Source organism: Nicotiana tomentosiformis, chromosome 1 (assembly GCF_000390325.3).
Source record: "Nicotiana tomentosiformis chromosome 1, ASM39032v3, whole genome shotgun sequence".
Classification (NCBI taxonomy): Eukaryota; Viridiplantae; Streptophyta; class Magnoliopsida; order Solanales; family Solanaceae; genus Nicotiana; species Nicotiana tomentosiformis.
The window spans coordinates 16,406,356-16,417,711 of record NC_090812.1 but is presented as its reverse complement, the minus strand read 5'-3'; the positions used below and the strand labels follow the sequence as shown (position 1 = coordinate 16,417,711).

The following is an 11,356-nucleotide window of genomic DNA, read 5'->3' as shown; positions in this document are numbered from 1 at the left end:
ATATGGTATACCTAACCCCAAACCTCGTACCCGGAGCCCGATAGTGGCTCTTTCCTCAGGTTTCTCCATTGGTGCATCGAACCCAATATTTGTCACGTCCCAAGCTATCCCCTAGACATGACTGGCATCCAGCTAACACTACACATAGGCGAACCAATTCTTGTACTCTTAACCTTTTATATAAGCATTGAGAGAAACATGTACTAGTCCAAACGCATTAAATATTACTAAATACGAAATAATTATCCAACTAAAACCATAATTTATTTATAAATTCTAATGAGCACTCAAATAATAAATCTCTAATCCAAATTTCATATTAAGACCATGGATCATCTAACAGAGTAATAGAAGTTTAATTGACGGGCATGCAAACCCGAACGAAATAATAGACATAAGATAGGTAGAGTTGAAATAGCGGCCTACACGAATAGTTCCGCAGCTCACCTCAGCAATAGAATCCACTCAACGAACTCGTTAGCCACTAGCCTCGTCCTCAGCAACAGTATCTACATGGACATGCAGGTAAGGAATGAGTTATACGTAAATATAACCAAGTAAGATCTTCGACCCGCCACTTTAAATACTCCTGGAACAATTGTTAGAAAATACAAATACACAACGAGCAGAGAAATAATATGCACAAAAAGTCTTTCATCATATAATTACTCCATAAGGTCCCAACAATTATTCAGTAACAACAATATATATATATCTCAACACAATCTATACTAAGGACTTGTCATAAACGACAGTAAAGGAAATTAACCGAACACCCCAACGAGTCCACGGCATCATACACAATGCTCCAACTCTACCACGGCGGCATACACAATGCCACAAATATATTACGGCAGCAAAGACATAATTTCTAACGCCCCAACGCCATAGCACGAGGCTACGCCACGCCACAAATCACTTATTAAATAATTTTAGCTTTTTCACAAAATAATACATATTTGCGACTGGTCTAAGACCACCGATTCTGCCAACCGCACACTCGTCCCAACACATGGACCAGGCAGACAAAACATATTTTCAAAACATGTTTTGGAAAAGCAAGCATCAAAGCTTAAAGTCTCACTTACCTCGCTAACGGGAGTGCCCCAACCTTGCAACGTCTAAAACAACCAAACAAACGACCTCCAATGGTTTCAATCTATTCAAAATATTGAATAACACGTCCTCTACGTGAAAAAATCTCACAATTTTAGAACAAGCCAAAATTAAAGTCAACCCTCGGCCTAATTAATAAAAACAATTACGCAATTAAATGCCAAACGAGGGACTGTAACGCTGCAGTGGTAACGTCCCAGAAGAACTTCACGTGCTTGTACCATTGTTTTCTTTCTACCATGCAAAATCCCATAACTTTCATATAATAGCTAAATTCCCAATCATTGTTCTCGTCATTACTTGTTCATTACTATAATAATTTCTCCACATCCTTGTCTTAATTATTGTTAACATATACATGGTAACAATATTACTCATATTAGTTCACTACACTACTGAAGTGTAGGAGTATATATAAATTACTTGATTACTTGGATTCTTTCTACCATAGTTAAAGACAATTAATTGTTACTGCCCCTAGTTTCTCAAGTCAAATTAGCTTAATAATATTACATTAGAATATACCATATTAACCTTGCTATGTCAACAACAACACTTAATCATCCTTTAGCCACCAATGTTCTAAGACAGTAAAGTCCAAATAATTCCTTCATACACCAGTTTAGTTTGCAATCCCACGCTACGTAATTTTACAAGCTTACAAATTATTGCTATAACATTTGGTCATGTAATTATCACCCTAATCATTGGCTTATACACTTTATTATAACCAAAAGAATCAATTCAAAAGACATAACAAAGTTTAGTATTACCTGAACTTTGGTTTCTTCTTAATTTGGTGTGGATTCCATAGAGGATCCTTGGCTGTCGTTTTCCAAGCCAACGTGTGTTCTTTCTTTTCTTTTTTTTCTTTTTTTTCTCATAGTAGGGAACTTGAATTTCCATCTATATACCCTAGAGTAAGTTTACATGACCCACTAGTAAATTGTGGGCCTGACACACTTTACATCTTTACAAAAAAATTAACCAAAGTCACTTACTTTAAATTCTTAATTTGTAAACTAGCCACTTGTTAATACACTATCTTATCTTGTATACTAGCTTAGTATTTGACTTAATAGCTACAAATAAAATTAATTCTTAAATCTCACAATTAATAATTATATAAAAATATTTCGGGTTATTACAATATTATCTTTGGAGGTGGAGGATCTTACCTCCCTCCCTTATCACATCTATATACTACTTATAGGAATAGCTTTTAGGAGTTATACATTAACGTTTAGTATTCAGGTTCCATGCTCCAATCATACCTCATTTCCAAAAGACAATAGTGGTCATATAATCCCCATAGTCGAATATCGGGTTAACACAGAAACTTGAAATTAAGGCTAAAAAAGAATCCTAAAAAGCATTTCAAAGCTCGGGGTGAATGAGGACAAATCAAAGCACCGGTACCTGCTATTCTATTTTAGAAACCTAACCATTATGTCAATAAGAACTACAAGCCCAAGAAAAAATTCGACTTTTATCCATAACTCCTCCGCATTTATGTTGGTTCCACTTTATTTCCCTTTTCTTTTTTTCCAAGTAAATGAGACTATGTTTCCATTCCATTGCATCTATCACAGAAATAACACATTTTCTCCTGTCCCTTTTTCTGCTTAATCTCTAGGGTAAATTATCCATCCACCAAAAAATGTAATTAAGAGGTTATATTTATGAATTTTCAAGTATAGACATATTGACATTTGAAACTGCACAACCGAGAATTTCCCATCTGAACGATCAGCACCTACAATCCTAAATGAGCAAAATATGTATTTTCATTTTTACTACTGCTAGGAAACTAAACACTCAGACCCCTATACTACTAAGAGCAAAACCCATCTTCTGTAAATTATTTTGAGTTAAGCAAGCCTCCCGGGTGACAATCCATCCAAAATAGGTAACTTTGACAGGGGCCTTAGGTCTCCGGATACTCTTCCAAGGCCAATTTGGAACCCCCTGACCAGAAAGATTTTGTAGCAGCTTATAGCAAGTATTAACAGAGAACAAATTGTCCTTATTATTCACCCAAATCAAACCATCCTGCTTCTTTTGATCCACTGAAATTGACTCCAACTGTTGAATGAGTTGACAGTAACCTTCTATCTCCCAATCATTTAAGTTTCTCCTGAATTGTATTTGTCATCCTGACTGAGTGAAAATCAGATACAAAGCCATCCATATTCACAGAACAACTGAATAAATCTGGAAATCTGCTTCTCAAACTATAATTCCCAATCTAAGTATCCAAAACTTAATTCTAGCCCATTTCCCATAACTTAGTATGTTGCAAGAATTCTTCCCACAACCCCACTAATACCCTTCCATGCTCCCCCTGCAACCCTCAGTTGTATGGGACTTTGTCTCCAATCCAGGGTCTTTTTTTAAAGAATATTAAGTATTTGAAAAAAAATGCAAGTTTTAAGGAAAGGGGCCGTTAGAGAACAATTAGAAAACGAATATATTTTTGGGATCCACTCCTTATTTGCGTGTGAACATCCCACAATCTTGCCTCATTTATGCACCATCATTATTATAAATGGGCCCACATTTTTTTTATTTCTTTTTATCTTTCTCTGCTAAAAGTCTATTAACTTTTACTCTTCTATTGTTCCTTTGGCCTTCTCTACATTCCAATCTCATTGGGTCACTATCACAAAATAAAAGAGCAGAAACACAAGTACCATCTTTTTTATTTGTTCTCAAGTTTTTTGACGTTACATCAAGAATATTGAAGTAGCAAAAGTTTATCAAGTTATGTATTTGTTGAATCAGGTTTGATTGTTCTATATCTTATTATTTGCATCTATTTTTTAATTTTTTTGATATATTTTCTTTGTAAGTATATATTGTCTTTTTAGTTATTTATTAGAGTTTTAATATGTCAACTAGAAAATATGAATCCGAGTTTTAATAAACAAATTATTAATAATTTCGCATCTCAAAAAGCTAACAAAATAAATTTCAAATAAAATTATGAGTTTTCTTCTACAACAAAAATCTTAGGGCCCCTCATTGAAGTTTTGCTTTAGGCCACAAATATCATTGAGCCGCCCTACTCCAATCATCCATCTTGTGATAGATAGTATCAATGAGCCTTTTTCTAGATTTCATCACCACCCTTGTTGTATCTCCACAACCATTTAAACAATAAGCTTTTATTGTGCAATCTCAAATTCTTCACTCCCAAACCTCCCTCTTTCTTATCATTTGTAACCATTTGCCATTTAACTAAGTGAATCCTCCTTTTATTTGCATTACCTTTCCATAAGAAGTCAATTCATATGGAGTTCAACTTCTTCTCAACTGCTACAGGAATATAAAACAGAGACATGGTATATGTTGGCATTCGGTCCAGCACAGTACTAATTAGAATAAGTCTACCCCCAAACGGTAGATTTTTCTTCCATGGGGTTAACTTATTTGTACATCTATCAGTTACTCCTTGCAAAATACTTTTCTCTTTCTTCTTCACCTCTAGTGGCAATCCCAGAAATACTGTAGCGAATTGTCCACCTCACATCCCAAAATATCAGCTAATTCTTCAATATAACCTTCAGCATTAATACTAAACATACTTGCTAATGTATGGATTACAGTACACAGATAGGTTATGTAATACAGTAACATATATTAAACCTCTTTTGTGATTTGGATTTTGGTACTTCCTCATATATCATAACTACCTAAAGTTCCTTATTTGATTACTGCTTGACATTCATTGCTTGTTTAAGGTCTCCAGCCAGAAATTATATTCTCAAAGTGCTTGTTGTGGAGAAAAAATGGGACACTCAGTTAAGAGGCCTAGAGGACGACCACGGCTCTCCACAACTCAAGGTACATATCTTCTTTAGTTTGTTTTGGTTAATAAATTTCCCTCCGTAAAGCTATACGAAATTGAAACCAAACAAACATCACATATTTGAAAGACAAGTTCTGGTATATCTACCAGCATCAACAAACTTATATAGGCATAGCCACATCCTAATAAAAAAAAAACTTTGATTGATAAGTGAAATCCCCAAGGGCCAGAGCCGTATGGTTCGAAACTCGGCGGATAATGAGCCCGAACCTCTATCATCCCGATAAATGTTTTTGTTAGCCAATTGGAAATTTGAAATAACTTACGATGGTATAGAGTGCACAGCTTACTTTCCCCCTCCTAAAGGGCTTTGAATCATACTCCAATTGTCCAAATTCTAATGACTTCTGCTATGCAAGGAGAAAAGGTGAAATCATGTAGTGTTATAGAGAAACTGAAGCCAAGTATGGAGTTGAAGTAATTTTTCTCATAAGTTGAGATGGTATAATAATAAAATGATCTCCATATAACTCTCTTTTTAATCAAGGAGAGTTGTATTGACACTTTGACAAAGGCTCTACAGAGGTGCTAGACTTATGTGGATACAACTTTTAAAATAGTGTAATTTTCAAAAGTGTGATAAATAGGGAAATAAGCAAGATTTTGATTTTAAGTTAAATGGAAAGAATTTTGTAAATTCAATTGGAATAATTTTAAATTAAGGAACAATATTTTCAATTTAGAAAGCGGAATACATTTTGCAACAGACCGAAAGGGAACAATACAATCTATAGGGAGCAAGGGGTCGGTTACAAAAGTTGAAAGAGATTTAGAGATGTTTCTCAACATTGTAGCAAAGTCATGATAATTGTTCTAGCATGATCTTTGACATTTACAAAGAAGATTCCTGAAACAACAAATTCTTTGCAGCCACGTTCATAACATATGGCGTGAGTAGCATATAGAGTGAAAGAGGGAAGAGAATGTGTCCATCAGCTCTACAAACACAGAGGAATCTAATCAACCTGCGGTAAGGGAGAGCGGGGGGGGAACACATTACTTGAAATAGATTATATGTGCATACCTTATAAAAAAATAGATTGTATGTGCATTGATATTTACATATAACATGTTTTTTTATCTCTGTATATCTTTGTCCACTAATTCACATGAGTTCAGAAGTGAAGAACCACCCACACAGAGAGAGTTCTCACACAAAAATTGTCACTTGCCTCTCATGAATTTTCCAGGCAGATGTCCCGACAAGGATAGACGATCTGGTCATTCTGGAACAGCAGATGACAATCTGCAAGTCTGGAGCTCCTCTCTAATAGATGTACCCATATCATCAGTTGATCTGAATGAGATTCCAGATACGCTGCCCATCAAAGGAACGGAAGTCGACACAGTTACAGTCACTATGGATAACAATCTGAATTAACATATGGTGGAAGAACAAAGACATGTTCAAAGGCTTGAACCACAGAAATTTTGCTTTAGAGGACCTAAGATGGGAAACATGGTAAGACACTGCATTTTTCAGATAACCAGACAAGGAATGGGCATAATGAAAGAACGTTTTAGAACTATTACTTCTCTGACCTGACTAATGATGGAACGAGGAGAGTTAAATCTTAAGAACATAATTGAACCTTACTGGTGGTACATTTTCTAAGTCATTCCAATAATGATGTCTCCTAAGCTACTTCATTCTATTTTGCAACACTTTCAAATTTTCTTACGTTTTGCGTCAGTACCTAAGACGCAGATGTGTAAATTGCCTGATAAAATTAGTACTCTTGATTGGATGCAGTCCGCTCTTCGTGATTTCCTGCACTACTGAGTTTTCAAATAGAACTGAAATTTCTATCTCGACAAAATCTAATTGGTCTTAGTACTCATTTTATATTTCTTCCTATTGCTGGAAGTCTAGTACTTCAGACAAAGACTTACCAGCTTAAACAACTTTAATATGACTAGCTTCTGATTTCTGAATCTGCAATAAGGATACATCTGATATATTCATTGCACTCAACTGTGCTCCCAGAACCACTGGATATCTCAAGAAAATGATTTTTAATTAGTTAATTATTTTGTTCCAATTTTATGCATCTCTCCGAACACCCAAGAGACCAAATAATCAATTACATTTTCAGAAAAAACTATGCTTACTGCTTAAAACGCGAATAAATAACCCATTGCAATACTACTTCCAGCTAAAAAAGCATATATAAACGTGCATTTAACATGTAAAGTTACAAGGATTACAAAGAGAAATTCCTAAATTCCGAGTTTTACAACTAAATAATCATTGCAAACACGGCATTATAATCAATACACTATCATTAGTGTTTTACCATTGATATCAGCGCAAAAATAAAGGATTTTTTTGTCTGATTATAGAAAGAAATGAAAACATATTTAGAGGGAGAATCATGCGAGGTAAAAAGAGAAACGTACAATTTAATTGCGTCAGATAAATAAAACGTGATGAGATCGTTGCAGAAGGCGACAGAGAGGAGCGACTAGCAAAATTCCAAAGCTGAAATCAGTTCGAATTTAAAAATAAATAAAGTTAAAGAAGATAGCAGATCGAATTTGGGTCCATTTCCTTGTTTTTTGGGCCATTTGCAGAATGGTCATTATTAAGGGATGCACAATTGGGTTATAATAGACAATTTAACAATTATATATAAATTGTTATAAAATAAAATCAACTTAGTAAAACATGAACAAGACATGTTGTTATGAAATAAAAGCAATTTAGTAAAACATGAAAAAGAAATGGAGATAGAGAGAAGGAAGCGATTTTCTTCTTCAATTGTGTGTATTTTCTTATCTATTACAAGGCATTTATATAGGCATGAAAAATAAAGAAAAATATGTCATTAAGCATAGAAATATGTCATTGAATATGTCATTAAGCATTTGAGAATATCATGGAGGAAGAGTAGACATCCACCATAATTTAATTTTTCTTATAACACTCCCCCTTGGATGTCCATAGATAATGTTCCTCGTTAAAACCTTATTAGAAAAAAAACCCTATGGGAAAAACAATCCTAGTGAAGGAAAAAGAGTACACATATTTAGAAATCCGCCTTTTGGTTGCCTCGTTAAAAATCTTGCAAGGAAAACCCAGTGGGACAAAACCTTATAAGGAAAAAAGAGTACAACGCATATTAACTACCCCTGATGTGAGCATCAATTCACGTCCTTGAGCCTTCGCATCCCAATCTTGTACACTAGTTTCTTGAAGGTTGACGTCGGTAGAGATTTGGTGAACAGATTAGCCATATTATTACTTGAACGAATTTGTTGCACATTGATATCACCATTCTTTTGAAGATCATGTGTGAAAAATAACTTTGGTGAAATTTGCTTTGTCCTATCCCCTTTATAAATCCTCCCTTCAATTGGGCTATGCATGCTGCATTGTCTTCATACAAAATTGTGGGTAGTTTGTCACACTTTAAACCACATTTGTCTCGAATAAGGTATATTATAGACCTCAACCATACACATTCTCGACTTGTTTCATGAATAGCAATTATCTCAGCATGATTAGATGAAGTAGCCACGATTGATTGCTTAGTCGATCACCAAGATATGGCAGTGCCTCCATATGTAAATACATAGCTTGTTTGAGATCGAGCCTTGTGTGGGTCATATAAATACCCAGCATCGGCATAACCAATAAGATCGGGACTACAATCATTGCCATAAAATAATCTCATATCGGTAGTCCCTTCTAGATACCGCAATATGTGTTTGATTCCATTCCAATATCTCTTTGTAGGAGCAGAGCTATATCTTGTTAAGATATTAACTGAAAAAGTTATGTCAGACCTTGTAATGTTAGAAAGATATATTAGTGTATCAATTGCACTAAGATATGGTACTTCAGGACCAATAAGCTCTTCATTATTTTCATGAGGTCGGAATGGATGTGCTTTATCCATATATAATCGTTTTAAAATCATTTTGGTGTATGCTGATTGATGGACAAAAATTTCATCTTTCATATACTCAATTTGTAGACCAAGACAAAATTCTGTCTTTCCAAGATCTTTCATTTCAAATTCTTTCTTTAAATAGTCTACTGCTTTAAGAAGCTCCCTAGGAGTTCCAATGATATTTAAATCATCAACATACACGGTGATTATAATAAATTTAGATCCGGATCTTTTTATAAAGATACAAGGACAAATTGAATCCTTCTTGTACCCTTATTTCAACAGGTACTCACTCAGGCGACTATACCACATGCGCCTTGATTGTTTTGAAACTTTATTTAATAAATTTTTTGAAAACCTTAATATGCTTCAGAACAATTTAAATCCTTCAATGATTTCCATTATACGCATATCACATTTTTCTTATATTGCCAGATTAAAACCTGAAATGGCGACATCTACCACAGGAGAACATGTCTCTATATAATCAATGCAAGGATATTTATAAATTTTCTAGTGACACAAGTCGTCTTTATGTTTATCGACTTGACCTTTTTTTTCGCACAAGAACGAATTTATACCTCCACTGGATTTATACTTTCAGGTGTTGGGACTATCCATCCAACTTTATATTTTTCAGGTGAAATCAATTTTCATTGCGTATTTTTCATTTGGCCAATCATTTATCTGTCCCAATTTCATGATAGATTTGAGCTCAAGATCCTCGTCAATATTAATAATATTGAGCGCTACATTATATTAACAATATCGTCGACGATCATTTTATATCGGTTCTACTATTACCCAATAAAGACATAACTTATTGAGATCTCTTTATCTTATTATTTTCAGGTACCTGAGCCTTTCCCATGAGGTCTTATGAAGTGTTATGTCGTGGTGCTCTTCTAGAGCACTTGCCTCCTTATTATGACCATCTTGAATATTTGCCCATCTCCTTTTTCAAGGAGTTTTATCTTTGGAACCGATTAGTCTATTATGTTTCATGCATGCCATAGACTCTATTCATTATGAACTTTATTTTATTTGGAGCATTAGCAGCTGAATATGATATTTAACTTTGGGTCAGCAAATGCGTCTGGCAATATTTTGCAAATGAATTATCCCTTGAACTTCAAGTTCACATTTTCTCATACGAGGATCTAGATGTACTCATAATAATTCATTGCATGCATTACTTTTTCAGCTGCCCATTTTCTCCCCCTATTGTTGGGATCACCGACACATATCCCTAGTCTTATTTGGAGATTCATCTTTGTACATTGTAGTGGAACAATTAAATCATATAGCACATTCATATTTTTAGATAGAAATTATTTGGTTCCTGACCCTGAACCGATTGTGATAGGGAGAACTTATCTTAATTTGGCTAGATGCGTACAAGTGCTGTTATATATTAAATAATACATCACATACCAAATTTTATTTTGGCAATTTTGTTCTCATAACTAATGGTTTAGCTATAATTGGAGGCATACAATTTCTGCTAAACCAACTTGATTTAAACCAGTATTATCAAGATAAATAATCATAATTTATATTTTGGAACTGTGCTCTAATAATTTGAGCAATCAATCTTGCAAAAGCCAAACTGCAAGTTGATAACAAATGCACATGTGACCAAAGAATAGATGCATCTATTAAAATCATATAATAGTAAACGATCGACATGGCAGGTGACTGGGCCCATATATTTATCACCTTTTATTAGTTTCAGAAATCAAAGGATTCAATCCCAACTTTAGCTGATATATCATGAGAATAAGCAGCACAAGAGAATTCTTGAAAAATCTTATATTTCTTCAATATATGTCAATGTAATTCTCAATTAATTTTTCGCATTATAATTGAACCGAGCTGGTCAACCGATCATGCCAACTAATATTTGTTTTAGTAAACCTCTAGTTTACTTGTGACATATGATTCCATCATCATGCTTATATTTGTGTAGTACAAATAGAAAGAAAATCGGGTAATCTTTCATATTTATCCGTTATGATTATAGAAATATGAAAATATTCAATATTCCTTTCATTTATAGTCTCAATATGCCAACCACTTTGACTAATACATTTGAAACTCAAAAAGTTTCTTTTGAGATTTTACAATATCAATGTCGTGAATACTTTTATTCATCCGGGTACTAACAAATTAATTTTTTCGGAGCTCTTAACAACTTTTGTACTACAAGATCTTTTGTTACACCATTCATATAGTAAATGTCTCCTTCATGGAGAAAATTATATCATAATAAATTATCATTGTCAAAATCATCATAAGCAAAATATTTTTTTTTTTTGCTTTAATTTTGCCTTTAATAACCTTCTATAAGGCACAACAAAATATTTTTTTTGGCGTATCACATGTACGCGACCAATGACATATTCATGTAACCACACAATAATATTTATTCTCTTTATTTCACTCAAACCTCCCTCAGAGGTGAGTTGAGTGG

At 34.0% G+C, this 11,356-nt stretch overlaps 1 protein-coding gene across 41 annotated transcripts in view; it reads right to left on the bottom strand.

Moving 5' to 3' along the window:
- Nucleotides 1–7,547, bottom strand: part of LOC117275562 (uncharacterized) — a 26,492-nt gene extending 18,945 nt beyond the window's left edge. For 21 of the 41 annotated variants that reach the window (XR_011409002.1, XR_011409007.1, XR_011409000.1 and 18 more), the window contains exons 1-3: nt 7,388–7,547; nt 6,160–6,305; nt 448–509 (exon numbers count right to left, since the gene is read on the bottom strand). The gene's annotated coding sequence lies outside the window, so the exon portion shown is untranslated. Of the gene's footprint in view, nt 1–426; nt 510–5,253; nt 5,335–6,159; nt 6,346–7,284; nt 7,354–7,387 lie in introns of those variants that run through there. The other 20 variants (XR_011409008.1, XM_070178023.1, XM_070178033.1 and 17 more) reach the window with 9 other exon arrangements.
- Between the last annotated feature and the right edge of the window lie 3,809 nt (nt 7,548–11,356).